The following is an 18,441-nucleotide window of genomic DNA, read 5'->3' on the forward strand; positions in this document are numbered from 1 at the left end:
TTGAAATTTTTTAATTTTGTTGAAGAATTTCATATCTTCTTAAATTTTTTTCTTGAAAGTGAGTAGGATTTCAGGGGTATGTGTATTCACCAAAAATGATTGCAATTGACCCCTGAAATCGAAAATAATTTTTCCAGAGTGATTTGAAACTTTTCAATTTCGTCGAAAAATTTAGGCACCCTACCCCCTGTCGATTTTCCTTAAGAATTCGTTTTTAATTTTCAGTAATTTTGTTTGACGCCTTACAGAAAAGTTGTCTAATACTTTTTTGTAGGTATCCATGAGCTCTACTTCAGAAAAAAGTTTCATTGAAATATATTCACTATTATAGGAGTTATGGCTGTTTGAAAATTGAACCATTTTTATGGGGTTTTCCTTACTTTACGGGGTCAAGGAACAACTTTTTCAATATTATTAGAATTTCTATGTATTCTCCACTAAAATACGCGTTGATTGCTTTTTGAAACATTAAAATCGTCCAATCCGTTCAGAAGTTATGACATTTTAAAGATTCGCATGAAATTTCAGAGAACAATTCTGGCCTGAGATTAGATTTTCGGTAAGGAATTTTTTCCTCGAAAATGGTTAGGATTTCAAGGGTATGTTTATTCACCAAAGATGATTGTATTTGAACCCTCTAGCTAAAAATAATTTTTTTAGTATGATTTGAATTTTTTTTTTTTTTTTTTTTTTTTGCCTAAAAATTTCAGCATACTCGAATTATTTTCTCGAAAGTAGGAATTCGAGGGTATGTCTATTGACCAAAAATAATTGTAATTGATCTCTGCAACCAAAAATAACTTTTTCAGAATGATTAGAAATTTTTTAATTTAATTTTTTAATAACTTTTTAATGATGCCTCAGTCAAAAAATTGATATTCTTGATTTTCATCTTATTTTGGCCTCTAGAATCTCCCACTAAAATTTTTCCCAGGGGTGGCCGAACACCCTGTATATTTGTTACGGTGTATTTTTGAGTGATCTGCACCTGGTCCTAAAGAATGTTTTGTATGAATGGAATCCTAGCTTATCTATGGCTAGTGACTGGAAATCACGTAGTCGAGGAATGGTTTGTTCAAAAGATTGTATGGGAAAGTTTTGGAGTTTGTCTTCAAGGATTTAACCACGGTGTAGGGAATGCTGGAATGCCTTTTGGTACATAAGAGTATTGTAATAAACCTCATGAAACTTAGCCAGAACTTCGTGACGGGACATATCGTTTAATAATTCCTAATATATTTTAAGAAGCCAAACAAAACAGGCGGGATAAACAGATGGAACATCTCGTAATCAGATGTAAGAAATATACTTTCAGTATTTTGCGAACCCACCTATGTTTTGCAATACCTGTATACTCTTTCAGATAGATTAAAACAGTGTTTTAAATGACTATTTCTGGAATTGCATCCTACTTCGAAATACAGGTTTTCAAGTTATTAACGTTCTAAAACTGGCTGTCTACTCTTCTTACAAGTTCTCCAAAAACATTCTCAATTGTGTTTAGAATAGCCATACAAAAACGATCTTTGATATACGTAATCTTACAAAAAAATTTAATATATTAAACGAATAACACATTGATTGCCACGTCAGTTTTCCACGTCAGCCTTATCATTTATTCAAACTATAGTGTAAAAGCTAGAAATGTTCGGTGGTTCAATGATGTACTTCCTATTTTCTAACATTTCTAACGACAGTTAGAAGTAGTGTCATTTAATATTTTACAAAAATTGTTTCTTCAGTGTGATCAATTTTAAAACACAAGATTTAGTGTTAATTGCCAGTGACCACTGTGGCAAACAACGTGTTAGAGATGATTTATTTTGTGTTCATTTTAAAATATGAGTTATTGTTTCGCATGCGCTATCGTTTTGTCCCATACTGTACGCCGTGGAATGCGCTCGGTGTGCTCTTCATACTTGACCATCGCAGCCGACAAATACGTGACACGGTGCTAAGTGCAACGCAAGCACTTACGCAAAACGAAAGTCGATGTCGTTTCGCTGTTAAAAATTTATTCAACTGTTCCGCGTGGCTGTAAGACGAACTTTTTGCGCAGAATTTATCTCCATTGTATCGCATTAAAACAAAACAAGTGGATAGTAAAATCATTCTCTCTTACGATTCGATCAGGCACAGAAATCACAGTGTTAATAATTTACTTGTAGCAGGTAGTCACGAGTATAACTTTCGGTGTCATAATCAGCACGTTACATGGGGTATTCATATTTCATACACGAAACACTACACCCACTCCTCTCCTTTTTTGTCTTTGTTATTCATTCACATTGAAGAAAAGAATATTTCAAATTACATTCGTTAAAACCTAAAAGTTCGTGTTACATTTTGTATACTAAAAATTCACACAAACTTATAGAAACAATATGCAAATGAATGGATTAAATGATATGCAAATGAATGAATTAAATGAAGTTTCGACATATTTTAATCATGATTGTAACAATTGAGTACTTGCTGAAACATATTTGATTTAAAATTACGGATTAAAAAATATGGACAAACGTTGAGTAATATTACAACTTAACAAATGTATTTTATCAAATGTGACAAATATTGTTTGTAGAGTACTGAGAATATGATAGCCATGAAAGCAAACAGCCAGAATAAAGTGGAATAATCAAATGATGTAGAATATTACTACTAAATTGCATAATCGTGTCAGCAACTATACAGGGTGTTCGGTCACCCCTGGGAAAAATTTTAATGGGAAATTCTAGAGGCTAAAATAAGACGAAAATCAAGGATAGTAATTTGTTGATTGAGGCATCGTTAAAAAAAATTTGTCCACCTATTCGAATTTTTTTCTCGAAAGTGCGTAGGATTTCGAGGGTATGTGTATTGAGCAAAAATGATTGTAATTGACCTCTGCAACCAAACATAATTTTTTTCAAACGATTTGAAATTTTTTTTTTCGCGGAAAAATTTCAACAGCTACCCCCTGTCAATTTTTCTTAAAAATTCGTTTTTGATTTTTAGTAATTTTATTTGACACCCCATAGAAAAGTTATCTAATACTTTATTATAGGTACTCACGTGCTCTATTTCAGAAAAAAGTTTCATTGAAATATATTCACTATTATAGGAGTTATGGTTGTTTGAAAATTGGACCATTTTTATGGAGTTTTTTTCACTTTACGGGGTCAAGGAACAACTTTTTCAATATTATTAGAATTTCTATGTATTCTCCACTAAAATACGCGTTGATTGCTTTTTGAGACATTAAAATCGTCCAATCCTTTCAGAAGTTATGACATTTTAAAGATTCGCATGAAATTTCGGAGAACAATTCTTACCTGAGATTAGATTTTCGGTAAGGAATTTTTTCCTTGAAAATGGTTAGGATTTCAAGGGTATGTTTATTCACCAAAGATGATTGTATTTGACCCCTCTAGCTAAAAATAATTTTTTTAGAACGTTTAGAAATTTTTTTTTTCGCCGAAAAATTTCAGCATTCTCGAATTTTTTTCTCGAAAGTGGGTAAGATTTCAGAGATATGTCTATTCATCAAAAGTGATTATAATTGACCTCCGCAACCGAAAATAATTTTTCCGTGAATGATTTCAAATTTTTTAATTTAATTTTTTAACTTTTTAACAGAGCCTCAATCAGCAAATTGATATTTTTGATTTTCGTCTTATTTTGACCTCTAGAATGTCCCATTAAAATTTTTCCCAGGGTTGGCCGAACACCCTGTATAAGATAAAATATCGTTTAATCATAATATAAATTATTTTACGTTATTTGCTCATTTACTATTTATGCAGAACGTGAAAACTTTCTGATGGAAATGAAAATTTCTATGGACCATAGCATGCAAATTATATAAATAATTTCATTCTTTTGTTACTGTTCTACAAACGTACGATATACATCTATTTCGTTTCGTTTCGGAAAGTTTGTGCCCAAAAAAGTGTAACATATATAACAAGGGTCGACAACCAGAGACCATTTACTCTGGGCGAAATAATTTAAATTACATTTTCGTTTAAACCTTTTCCGCTGAAACAAATACACACTTTAAATAACAGAAATAGGCCATGTCATTTTTCTGCCTGTACCCTTTCTTATTTAATTTTGTGCACTTTGTAAGTTTGACTTTTATAATTATGTATGAAGGTATACAGACTCAATTATTCACGTGGAGAGGAAAAAAGAAATTTAAAACGAATTAACGAAACACATTTGTATCAGAGTATAAACTAGATACGACCAAAGTTTAATGTACATAACTCTGTAATTGCCAATAATTATTAACCTATTTTCTTTGTCACAACTTTTGTTTATTTTATGAAGTAAATTTTCACCATGTTATTATAACAAGTAACTTGAATTAAAAAGTATGTATTAATTGAGTGCCAACATTAGACAAATTAGAATTTTTCTACAATTAGGTGATATGTGCCATCGCCAATAACCATATAATAGAACATATACACAACCGATTTAACCCGAAATTTCATTAATTATGTAATACAAAATTCACGTGGAAACTTCTTGCTTTCTATGATTTTGTCCTTAGGTTTATTTTTTTTTCCAGGATATTTATTAAATATTCTGAACCTTGTCCCCACGTGTCTCAGATTAATTAAATTCAAGCAGAACAGCAGGTTTAGGTCGACGAGCATCTTCAATTTTGAAATAACAGAGCGGAAACGCGATGCAGAATTCACGATCGATCGATGCCAAGAAAAATTCAATTGTTCGGAAAGATCGATTACTTGAAATGTACCGAGGTCGCGTGTACTAGTTACTAAGAAATGAATAAATGTTACTAAACGTCGTTTGTGATAAAAGTAATCAGTCTACTGCGTTACATCTAGTGTTAAAGAGATCAAGGTATCGAGCACAATGGCGGCATATGTTACTAAATAATTTTTCCAATACGCAACCAGCCCAAAATGCATCATCGCTTGCGTAACGCGAATTTTTATAACAACGTTACGCACTCTGCATACGAATGTAATCAGGTTCAACATGCATTGCTGCAAACTGTTTTCACGATTACTATCAAGTCCTACTTAAACTGTGTTCTAATACAATATTGTTTATTTCAATCGATTCGAAGTAACTGCATACATACCGAGAAGAAGTAAATCAATACTCTTGAATGAAGTTAATGGACAAAGTAACATTATCGATATAAATATTTATCAGAAGAAGAAGTATGATTGGATCATGTGAATCAAACTATGAAGCGATTAACACTAGATTTACAAATGTTGATTATATACCTATTTTTACTGAAGTGAGCCAATTTGACTCATACAACAAAATTCAAGTTGTTTGCAAAAAAAACCCAAATCAATTTAAATAAAAGATTTATTATTAAAAATTTCATTGAAAACATTTTTTACGTATACACACTGTTTTTAAAATACAGTTAGCAAAAGAAATTTTTTCTGATTTTTACGTAATTAGATGTAAAATAAATATCAATTGAAATACCTTTTACAAATACATATCGAAATTACCTTAGTGGACCAAATTATTTGACAAAAAATTGATTTTATAAAATTATATTATTTCACTAAAAATGCTCCGTTTGCACGCGATGTATAAATCGGAACTATGAACGAAGGTTTTTTTGGCCTCAGCTAACTAATAAATTGACAAGATTGAACATGAATGTTTACGCGTAATTGGTGTTAGAATTCTGATTCTTTATGTAAGCCAGAAATTTCATTTGCAAAGCAATTAACTGTTAAGTCATTTTATGAGTCAAATTGGCACACAACCGTAAAAATAGGTATACCACATTCGACACTACAAAATGAGGCGGTAAGTCGAGGGGAGGAATTCATATTTACGTATAATTCATTACGGAATTAAAAACCAACATATGTTATTAAAAAATAATATTCAAATTTTTTATATATATAGCAATAAAATTCTAAATGGATCAAATTGGTTCAATCCGTAAATCTAGTGTTAATAAAGATATTTACATTTTTAGAAATTATTAAGTGCTTCGTAACTAATAAGTTTATTCTGAGACGAACAAGACTTTAACAAGCTATGAGGGTTTTTTGCAAATTGTTATCTTCAGAAAATAAAAAGATGCTTGAAATTTTGCGGTTCTTGGTGAATTTACTTCGTAAGAAAGGCGGTAAAAAATCGGAGTTCCCTTAAACTAAATGACGTCTAACTGTTTGTCTTGAACAAACTATTTTTATTTACACTTTGACTCATTCGTTTTAACACGTTTGAGAAGTATTTTTCCATTCGTGCCGTATGTCCCTGAGGCGTTCTGGGTTATCTTTAACATGTGTTTAAATTATGTGAAAACTAGAAACATTCGATACTTCGGTGGGTGTACTTATCATTCTTTCAGTATTCCTGATGGTATTAACGTTATTCAAATGTTTATAAGTATTTGAGTTTATTTGTGGTAAACATTTTAAGAAAGTAGTGTATGTGGAAGTGTCGGCCATCGGTGACCGCCGTGGCCTGAAAGGAAAGATTAATACACTCAACGTGTTGAATTATAAATCATTTAAGAGAAATGATAAACAATGATTACACATAAACTAATTTAAAGGTAAGACAAATATAGAAACAAGAATTGTACAATGCAAATCATACACGTGGTTTTATTAAATTTAAAATAAAACCAAAAATGAAATTATTTTAGAAGATTCACATTATACGTACTTATTACTTTTGCTCCATTACAAATTTCTATTAATATCTGATATTTAAAAAAGAAAAGAAAAATAATAGATAGATTTTGTAATAAACAGTTATCAAACAAATGAGAGTTAATTGTAGATAAAATGTATTTTTTATTTTTATTTCTGGCAATGGTTTCTTTGTTCTGATGAACAGTTATGTAGATTTCATCGTTTGATATTAGTTTATAGCTACTTTTTCAAATTATTATTGTATTTTCTAATTTCTTTTTCAATTTGATATAATTGTTCATGTTCCCATCGCTTCCGTAAAATGTTTATAATCGTAATCTTAATTGTACATTTATAAGTTATTAATTTTTAATTATTCTGAAGATTACTCAAGACGTGTGAGTCGAAATGTGACTAAAAATAACTCGTTTAAGACTGGCGTTTATTCGTCATTTATTTATTATATCGACAAACATACTGTTTCGGATTTCTCCTAAAATATCCAACAAGGGAAAGGCATAGTGTGGAAACCGCTTCATGGAATGACACGTAGTATTATAAAATACTCATAAGTTTCTTCAGAATAGCTTTCGTTTTCTACAATCCCATGGGTACGGTGATAGAGTATCTCCTTAGAACGCTTTCAGCTTAGGTTCGAATCCAGAAAGTGTATGAAATTTTTTGTTTTTTCCTCTCTTCTTATCTTTTTCCTTTTTTTTAATTATCATAAAAATATATAGTAATTATACAAAATCGGTACCTCACCGATTTCGATGATTTTCAAATATGTTATAGAATTTGACATTCTAAACAAGCTTGTCTTATACACATACTCCCGTTCGGCTTTAGTTTTGAGATATTTGCAAAATTCTGTCACAGCTACTATATTGAATTATGACTACACATGCACGTTAGCGCCAATGTCTCTTATTTTAGAAACACATCAGTGGTTCGCAGTAGTTTAGTTTAAGTCCGATATTTAATGGTCGAAGTACAACCAAAACAGTATTGGTTTTCTCGAATTAGGTTAAGGTTGGACTATATTTTTTCTCGATACAGAATTTTACAAATATCTCGGAAACAAAGTCGATTGCGAACCGCTGATGTGTTTATGGAAACAGTAGATACCCAATCGCCAGACACGCGTACACGCTGCTGCGATCGCGTACGTACAAACCAAACCAACGTACAGAATTTTGCACACATCTCGAAAATTAAAGCAGAACGGAGGTTATATGTATAAGAAAAACTAGTTGAAAATATCGAGCTCTATAACATATTTGAAAATTATCGAAATCGGTGAGATATGTTCTCTATTCTGAATATTGAATATACCGGGTGTCCAAAAAGTTTGGGACCAAACTTATGCTACGTATTACCGAGATCAAATAGATGAGAAAAGTTCATATAAACTTATGTCCGAAAATGCTTTATTGAAAATATGTAAGTGTTCAAAGATTTATAGACAAAATTCAAAATTTGGGAATGTAGTCAGAACGCATTTACTATTGTTTTCAATACAGATGGAATATTTGAAAAAGTTCGACAATCGCTAATTTGACGAATGGAAGCCATTTTCGAACATTTGTTATAACTGCCACGATAAATCATAAATATTTTTGAAAGCTTATATCTTTTTAATAAAACATTTTCGGACGTACGTTTATACGAATTTTTTTTGTTTTTTAAACTTTAGTAACACGTAGTATAAGTTTGGTCCTAACTTTTTTGGACACCCTATATATAAGTACGTTTAGTACTCAAAATGGGGGGCACATAATTTTTAAATATGTTGTGGAACTCAACATTTTCAATTAGTTTTTCTTAAACAATAAAAAATAAATAAAGAAAGCAATAAAAAATGTGTATGTGAACCAGTTTTACTTTGTTTTCAAGTTACAACGAATTTTCGTTGGAATATATCTTTCGAAAGATGGAATTAATTCAACTATTTCTAACTTTCAAAAACATTATTCAAAAACAGAACTCGATGTTAGAATTTATTCAGCATTCTAATTCTGTAAATACTTCTTTGTAGAATATCACTTATAAATCGTTACAACAGTAACTGTAAGATTGTTGAAACACGTCATGTGTGAAAATGGTATGTATCTTTAATCTAGAAATGTTAAACTGAGACAATCGATGATAAAACATTTGCAAGTTTGCATTCAGATGCAAGAAAGTCATTTTGAACATCTCTTGCTAAAATAAGCAGATATAATGTTTTAATGTCAAAAACAAAGCCAAATAGGATATACATATTTATATAAACTATTTTTCATTGTTTTCATATGCAGAATTCATTGCAGAGTAGGGGAAAGTTTACTCTCGAATGACGAATAAAAATGTTAAATTCGCTCGAAAACCAGTTTCCTTCTACGGTTTTACTGGTCTAAATATTGATTTAATAAACGTTAATAGATTCTAATCTATGAATGAAATCTACACAGAAGTCTATCTTACGAATCAATCTAAAATTTGTGTTCGTTGTTCCGTGAATAAAATTTCCCCAATTCTGGTTACAGTTTTAATGTAGCAAAGTTACGAGGCTATTACGAGCGCTAGCGCGAGATCCTGGATTCGGTCGAGGACAGTGCTCGACCGGTGGTTTAGGTATAGTTTGGGGAAAAGATGGGATTTCCGGACGAACCAGGAGCTCTATACCCTGGGAGTTGCGGCGGTTAGAGTTATAAGGAAATGGTTAGATTCGCGGACAAACCAGGGTCTCTATGCCCTGAGAGCCGCTAGAAGGAGTGGACAAATCAGGGGCTTTATACCCTGAGAGCCACGTACTTAGGTTTTAAGGAAGTTGGTAGAATCTTGCTCTATCATACACCTCAAGCGGTAAAGATGTACCAATTGGTAAGATAGGTCGTTCAATAAGTCCTTAGAAAAAGATAGAAAAACAAATTATTTTAGGTAGATGTTTTTTTTTCAACATAATCTCCTTTTAGCTCTATACACTTTTCCAAGCGTTTCTCCAACTTTTTTAAGCCATCTAAAAAGCAAGATTTCGGAAGTTCCTTAAAATAGGCATCTATTTTGGCGGTGACCACCTCGTTCGACGTGAACCATTGTCTGCCGAGCCATTTGTTTAAATTTGGAAATAAAAAGAGTCACTGGGGGCCAAATCCGATGAATACGGTGGATGTTGTAATAATTCGAATTTTAATTCCATGATTTTGGCCATCGAAACTGCACAGGTATGCACCCGTGCATTGTTTTGATGCAAGGGGAAGTTTCTTGCTTTAATCTACAATAAAAATGAAACCATATGGTGGATATAACTGAGACTTTGACAACTGTCTACTGAGTCATGATGCTGACTAAAAACAAACCATTTTCGATACTACGAGCGCCAGCACTTGGATTTTCTAAGGACTTATTGAAGGACCCTCGTACCCCTAGTCTTATTGTCAATAGGGTTCATGGTTGTAAGGAGTGAATAAGACAAATTTAAGATAAATACTTGAATACATTCTATACGATGCTCAAGTTGAATGATCAATTATCAGAACTAGTACTATTGCTAATAATGCCACAAAGGCCAAAGATCCGTATCGGCTTTACGCGGCGTGTTCGTAGGAGCTACTACTCGATTAGTCCATTGAACACTCGCAATTAAAACCACTATGGTAGATAGTTGCTCGAAGGGGATTATAGCCCGATCTTGCCTCGAGTGTCAAAGCAACAATGTCTCGAGAGTTTTTAGGAACCTGAGCTCCTCGAGTAAGAAAACTGTTGGATGACCAACCTGATGCTGATAAGCATATTGGAACCGCTGCGTCCAAAATGACTTAGTCAGTTTGTTTTTCACATTTTCATCTTAGTACAGAATCCTGGATGAAGTACACAAATGTCTCATCCAGGACAAGTCATGGACAGCCAGTTACCAGGTACTAAGGGTCACCGACATCCCCTCCTCAGCGAAAAGCCTAATATACATATAAGGACCAACATCATTAGAGCACGAGCTTCTTTCTTTCAACCCTATTACGGTAGCGGTCTATCGAAACTGTTACTTCCGCGTCGTTCTGTGTGTGTCCGGAGTGTACGTTTATCGCCCAGATCCCAACAAAACTCGGCCCTTATATACTCGAAATTGAGCCCGTACAGTGGTTGAGCATTACCATATAATGGTCATGAAAATTGGGCCACGTGCCCACATACGGTGTGAGTCAACCCCATCTGGGGGATTGAGCGCCAGATCATCGAGTCAATGCCTAAGCCACCAAACGTTTTGGTCTCATACATGAGTAATTCGTAACAAGGCACATACAAATTTTAAATAAAAATATTTCAAAAACGGAAGACTATTCTGAAAGAATTTATGAGATTTTTATAAAACTGTATACAGGGTGTTTGGCCATCCTTGGGAAAAACTTTAATGGGAGATCCTGGAGGCCAAAATAAGACGAAAATCAAGAATACCAATTTGTTGATGGAGGCTTCGTTAAAAAGTTATTAACATTTAAAGTTGAATTTTTTTCTCGAAAATGCGCAGGATTTCGGAAGTATGTCTATTCACCAAAAATGATTGTAATTGACCCTTGCAACCAAACATAATTTTTCCAGAACGATTTGAAATTTTTTAATTTTGTCGAAAAAGTCCACCTTGCCAAATTTTTTTCTCGAAAGTGCGTACGATTTCGAGGGTATGTCTACTCACCAAAAATGATTGTAATTGACCCCTGCAACCGAAAATAATTTTTCCAGAGTGAACATTTTTAATTCAATTTTTTAGTAACTTTTTAAGAAAGCCTCAATCAAGAAATTGATATTCTTGATTTTCGTCTTATTTTGGCCTCTAGAGTCTTCCACTAAAATTTTTCCCAGGGGTGGCCGAGACCCTGTGTATGTATTGGAATTTGCAGATTGCGTCATTCCAGAAGCAATTTCCAAATCTATGCCATTCCGTTGCGAGTGGACGTACAATTTGTTGCAATATGGGGATGCTCGTCTTGATATTTTTATTGCCTGCTATATTGTAAACTGAGATTCCTGAACGGTTGTTATACACCTTGTGCGCTAGGAACTCAGGGTCATTCGAACGATTAACTACAGCAAGTTGATTCACAAGCAGTCAAGGAAAAAAATACGCTAACGGGAAAGTCGGAACTTTCCCTCTCTTTTCCTGGTCACTACTCAAGCATGTCACACGTTCGAATACGAACTTACCGGTCATTTGTAAACCCATCCATATCCAATTGGTAGAAAACCGTTGATAGGAATACGTTTAACTTTGTTTCAAACGAAATTCACGCATTCAAATACAAAATATACAACACTTTTACCTCTGTAGTTCGTGCACTGTAATGTTTTTAAATACATTCACTTTTCAAATGAGATTTCTGTGAGATTGTTTTTCAATATTCGTTATTGAAACATAATTTATCATTAATCTAAAGTTTCCTATCTTAAATTCTGTTACAATATCACGATTTATACTACATCACATCTAATCTATTGATTAATAACATCAAAAAAATAGTTAAATCAATTTATTTATGTTATTATGATTCAACATCGTCGCATTAAATACTGTTATTATTAATACTTCATTAGTCTAGCTTTGGTACGAAATTAAACAGATAAAAAAGAAAGGAAAAGAAATATTAGTCGAAATCGGTTTTAACGAGCACGGATATAGCGGGATCACCGCTGTAATAAGCAGATAACCATAATGATTTTAATCTACGTATATTCTCGTAAACGTTCGTCAAAGTGATATATTTAAAACGGACATTAATTTTCAGATTCATAATAAAATCTCCAATCGGAATTGTGTTAATTATTTATTAATATTTTGCTGGTATCAACTATTAAAAGTATGAAAAATGTTTTCAAGCGAATATTATTAAGTTAGTTAAGAAATTCGTACAATTCTCATGATGTAGATAGAAAATAATTCTTTTATGGTAAGAAATCTTTGAATTTTCGACAGCTTCATAATTCATAATTCGTAAAAATCGCTCTATTTCCCCGCAAAAATTAATTACGAGCTGTTTAATGGTCTCTTAAAAAACGAAATTTTCTCCACTGAGGAAATTTTGCAGAGAGCGAAACAGAGATGGTACAAATTTTTTATTTTAAACAAAAAAGATCATTTCTGGTACGTGCGTTTTTTTGTAATTATCACCGTGCATTTTACATAAATTTTTACAGGTTTCTATCTCGTTTCCTTTTACGAAATATAATAGCGTAACGTGCCGGATATGTTCCTTCCAAATGTCCATTTGTAAAACATGTTAAAATAACAAAATAAATCCGATCTTTAAGGGAGGATTGCTGTCTAGGCTGTCATTTCTTTGGTCTTTCTTTGTGATTTTTTTTTAACGACAGATAGGTTGCTTTGTACTGACATTTTGCAGAAATATTTATTCGTCTTATAGGTATGTGCAGTATTTTTTCCATCAAAAAATATTAATAATTGCAAGAGTTATAGCTCCTTCTTTAAAAAAACACATTTAAACTGGCTTATATGATATTTCAAGATCTAGCAGACCGATTGACTTCAAATTTGAAGAGAATATTCAGCAGACACGCCTTTATCGCTGGAACTAGAGATTTAAAAAAAATATTGAGTTTTACTATTTTGTTTAATACGCTAAAGACAAGAGAACGATTAAAAAATAGACATTCGAAACTTGAAGTGTCGTCATTTCTTTATTTATCAGGATTTTGACTTCTCCCTAGTTCCTGCTACAACTTTCCTTATGAAGATGCTTTAGCCCCCTCTGTTTCAAATTATCTGGAATCCTGGAAACCATTGGAGCACCTTTTCCAGAAGAGCCATTAAATAAGAAGTTATAATTCCCACGATTTTTAATATTTTTCGATGAAAAAAATATTGTACATGCTTATAAGATAAACAAATACATCTACAAAGTATCAGTACAAAATAGCCTACCTATCATTAAAAAAAAATCACAAAAAGGGCCGTAAAATTGACAGTCTAGGCAGTAATACCTTCTTAAACTTCTTCGTTCTAGTATGCTGTTGTTAATTATGATAAACGTTAACTATTGAATAATCATGTTCTCTTAAGATTTCTTATTAACATCACTATACATATAAAAAAAAATTTATTGGTATCATCAATGTTCCTCAAATAAAGAATTCGTAAAGAATATGTTAAATAGATACGTACAAATATGAACAACCGATAAAATGAAAAAAAAGAACTAATGCAAAGTTAATCGTTCGAAGATGCACGAACATATTGTTCTTTGAGAGTTAATATAGCAAATGACATACTGTTGTAATATATTCACGATCTAAGTAAGTCATAATACAGTTAGCAACATTACAGCCAATTGCATCATTACACGTTAACGAAACTAGTTGTAATGTTGGTGAAATGTTAGGATACTTTCTCGAAAGAACTCCGTTTACGCTTGAAAGCGTCGGTTATTAAAAGAAACATTGCAATATTGAACAATACTCGAAATTAAATTTGAATGGTTATTTCTTCACGGTAGCTCGAAATTCGTCCTGAAAATGACTTTATTGAACCTGATCAGCATTAAATTATAGAACCGATAGTACAAGGATGTTGAAACTAATTCGAATAATCGCTCCACTCGAATCGTCTGAGGCGTTCGATTCAAAAATTCGAGCTGATTATATCTTTAATATTTGAACTAGATTTGGCACCTTTCAAATATTTTATGTGTTTGAATACTAATATTCGAAACATAAGAAGGAGAATGACTAACTCGATGAACTTTGTTTACAGTCTACCAAATACTTATTGAAAACATTTTTCGAATATTCGAATATTGGTCAGTGTAGAAAATTTTCAAATACCCAAATTTTCGAGATATTCATCTACAAATTCGATAAGTAGTGTCAGTACTATGTTGGACAACCCTACTTCAAACTATTTTATCGATGATTTCATTTACGATGAGTAGCATTCGTACTTCTCATTGTAAAAGTAACATTACGAAAGATCAGATGTGTTGTGAGAGACTTTATCATTCGTACACTTACCAATTCTCACTTTGTCGCTTTATAATTTTGTCTATGAATCTATTTAACGAAATTATAAAGTTTATCAATTTTTATTGTTCCTTACTAAATAAATTTTAGATGAAACGAATTTCGATTTTAACGTTACTTTAATGTTTAGACGTTTTCTAAAATTCCTAATTAAGGCACTAAATTGTGTAAATAAACAATCTGTTGATATTTCGACGAATAGTATTTTACATGTTGAGATATGTTGCAGATATTTTGTTTTAATATTCTGTTCTAATACCACTCTTAGTGTTACCTAATTCATAGCATCAATATTCTATTAGATTCGTGTCTGAAAATTGGCATGAAAGATCTAAAATTTTTGTGTAATTGTACGATATAGACATTATGTTTGGGACTATCTTGATAAAACTTAACACTAGATTTAGTCAAATTCCACATTTAAAGTTACAGAACTCATAACTATTATTTATTAGCAATTTATATTGAACTCGATTAACGTAACGATATGAATATACTTCCTAATTAAAAGCAAAATCGCATTTCCACATAACCCTAAATGAAAAAAGTTTCAACACAGATATGTGCAATCAGTGTCCGTAAATCTAGGGTTAATCGTATTCTGAATCCCCATATTCGTTACATTTTTACTTACATTATTCTTTATAAAGTTTAAATGTAATAAAATAAAAAGGAGCACACAAATGCCTTACACACGACAAATTACAATATTTAATATTGTTTTCAAATATTTCAAATATTCACTGATACGAAGTCAATATAAATATTTTAATAGTGTTGTTCTTAACATTGTATTATATTTCTTTCTTGGGCGTACTTTTAGGATCCAATAATTATGTGGTTTTTTGTTAAACGTAAATTGCAAACGCCATGCATAATATGAGGACTACTGTCGATAATTCGTAATTGTATCAATTTTATATGTCTCACTCTTATTTTCGTTATTATGAGTAATACATATTTTTGTTCATTGTGCCATCTATAAGAAGAAATTCGGAAATACCAGTTCATAACAAGAATCACATCATTTTAAAATATGTATATCTTTGACGCATGTCTTTTAGCGAGAAATTCATCCGTTCTATCCATATTCGTTAAGCGTTTTGCAAATTGTTTGTGGACGCACTGTCTTTCCATATTCATTAACAAACTCGACGTAATCTTTTGTGCATCAACTTTAGGATTTTGTTTTATTTTTCACAGAATAATATGTTTATTCCAAATACTAAGCGCGTTCGATTGGCCCGATTTTCGCGCAAATATATTATAATACAATAATATCGGTACTGTTTACTTAAATTAAGCTAACTATCAATTTCTCGATCGGTTCTGTTCTTTTCCCTGTGGACAATTCACGTTTCATTTTTCAACTAGCGAAGTAGTATTAATGTCTATTGAAACAGAGACATACCCCGTGTACTGTATTCATGAACATATGTGATATGCGAATTAATTGATTATACCGGGTGTTCGGCCACCCCTGGGAAAAGTTTTAATGAGGGATTCTAGAGGCCAAAATAAGACGAAAATCAAGAATACCAATTTGTGGATGGAGGCTTCGTTAAAAAGTTATTAACGTTTAAAGTTCCGCCCGTACTGAATTTTTTTCTCGAAAATGCGCAAAATTTCGGGGGTATGTCTATTCACCAGAAATGATTGTAATTGACTCCCACAGCTAACAATATTTTTTTCAGAACGATTCACTGTAACTAAATATAATTTTTTTAGTATCATTTGATATTTTTTAATTTCGTCTAAAAATTTCAGTACCTACTTGAATTTTTTTCTCGAAAGTGGGTAGGATTTCAGGGGTATGTGTATTCACCAAAAATGATTGTAATTGACCCCCGCAACCGAAAATAATTTTTCCAGAAGGATTTGAAATTTTTGAAGTTAATTGTTAATAACTTTTCCCAGGGGTGGCCGAACACCCTGTATGGGCCACGCAGAGTATATCCAAACATCCGAATATTAAATTAACATCAAAATCAGATATCGTTTAAAATTTATTGTGCATGAAACATTATAGATGGAACAAATGAACTTTATACTTTCGTTAACTGGGCTCGATACAGTCATTACTGTAATATATATCACGATTATTTTATCCTTCATCGTAGAATAATAAGTTGATATTCTGTAATTTTTTTAAATGCAATATAACGATAAGTATAAGATCCAAACGTTTGGAATTTGACACGTACATACGTTCATGTTCCAAGAAAAGTATGTACAAATGTTAATGCAATTATTTCGTACGTTTAAAAAACTTGTCCCCATTTTTGCCACGATTTTACGTTCAACTCATCCTAGACGTATTCGATCTATAAAAATCTTAATACGAGTGTGGCTGTCGTCCATAAAGAATATAATTTGACAAAATGGCGTCCTTTTCATAAACTTTTCAACTTTTAGGTACTTTAATCCCTTGACGTACGATTTAATTCCAAATAATTGTTCAAGTGTATACTATTAAATTTTATTTAAATTTGTTCATACAAGAAGAATAGATTTTTACGAATGAAAAAATGTGTTGAATTTAACATATAAGACTTGATGACGAGTGTAGCCTCATGATTGTGATACTTGACATTAAAAACTTATGATAAAAGTTATTGCGGATATCGATTAAATACGTTGACTTACACTGGTGGTTACTGGTACCGGGTACTTCAAGCTTACAATGTTTCTCAAAATCGTTTATAATGAAATAACGCTGCTATCATGAGAACATAGAATATTAGACTACTATTGAATTATTGAATATTCCTATTTGTCGTGTTATAAATTGAATAAACGTCGTGGACATCTTTAGATACGGTAAACTCAAATGAGGAGTTATCTACTTTGTATCTAAAATTCGATTGCACTTTGAGGAAATCGATTGTTTGATTCGTTAACACTAGAACTACCAAAGCAGTAAAAATGGCCCATTTGCAATTTCCAATAAAAATTGTTTTTTGCAAAATCCTGGTTTTCTATATTACAAATAAATGCACTATAATTGTCAATTGTAAGCGTTAAACAAGATTACTCTCCTTTAAGGTTGCTCGCTGTAATTGTGACACGTGCCACGTTTATGGTACAGGTAAATCGTGATTTTGCAGGATCGTTAGTTTCTTTGGGACGAAAAGGTGTCTCAAAGTTCAATGCATGATCGTGTACGAGTGTATCGTCGTGTAGATGCGTCAATAGAAACTGGTGGTGGGAGAAGTTGTCCCGGCCGCTCACGCGACCAGGTATAAGGAACTCTGGTTGGTCCCAAGTGAGCTCAGTCTACCTTTCGTTAGTTGGCTCGTCTTAAAAGTGACTGGCCCACATATCATCCCCTTAGTAATCTTCGACGAGTGTTGGCGTTCGCGTTGACCGACACTGCGGATAAAAAGACGGACGATCGATTAACTGCTTCCCCGGGTCGTTTAAAGGCCTTACCCTCGACGAGTCGATTTAGAGTCGGATTTTTTGGAATTTCGGCCGGTGAGTTTTCGCAATTTTTTACGAGGTTTACGGGTCGCTCTGTTCGGGATTTTAACGAGTACGTTTCTATCGAGTACGGTCCAAACCTACAGTGTACAGTGATGCTGATACCCATCGTCCTTCCTGATCCGTTATAAAGTTATCTCGATCGAGGATCTCCTCGATAAAATCGATTCGTTCAGTTCCTTTCGCGTTACCTATGAAACTTGTGTGTTCGTTCTCGTGAAATTAAAATTCGATGGATTCTTCGTGCAAGATCAACTTGAAAATATAGAATAAGATTATTCTCTGCTAATTTTTCCTTATCGAGAACAAT

General features: G+C 32.4%; 1 protein-coding gene across 4 annotated transcripts in view; it reads left to right on the forward strand.

Annotated features, from left to right (window-relative positions):
* Window positions 1-18,441, forward strand: part of Far1 (fatty acyl-CoA reductase 1) — a 110,787-nt gene that overhangs the window by 28,408 nt on the left and 63,938 nt on the right. For 2 of the 4 annotated variants that reach the window (XM_076761864.1, XM_076761867.1), the window contains exon 1: window positions 17,907-18,125. The exons of the other annotated variants lie outside the window; for them this stretch is intronic. The gene's annotated coding sequence lies outside the window, so the exon portion shown is untranslated. Of the gene's footprint in view, window positions 1-17,906; window positions 18,126-18,441 lie in introns of those variants that run through there. 4 annotated transcript variants of the gene reach the window in all.

The sequence above is a fragment of the Colletes latitarsis genome, chromosome 3, assembly GCF_051014445.1.
Source record: "Colletes latitarsis isolate SP2378_abdomen chromosome 3, iyColLati1, whole genome shotgun sequence".
NCBI classification, from domain to species: Eukaryota; Metazoa; Arthropoda; class Insecta; order Hymenoptera; family Colletidae; genus Colletes; species Colletes latitarsis.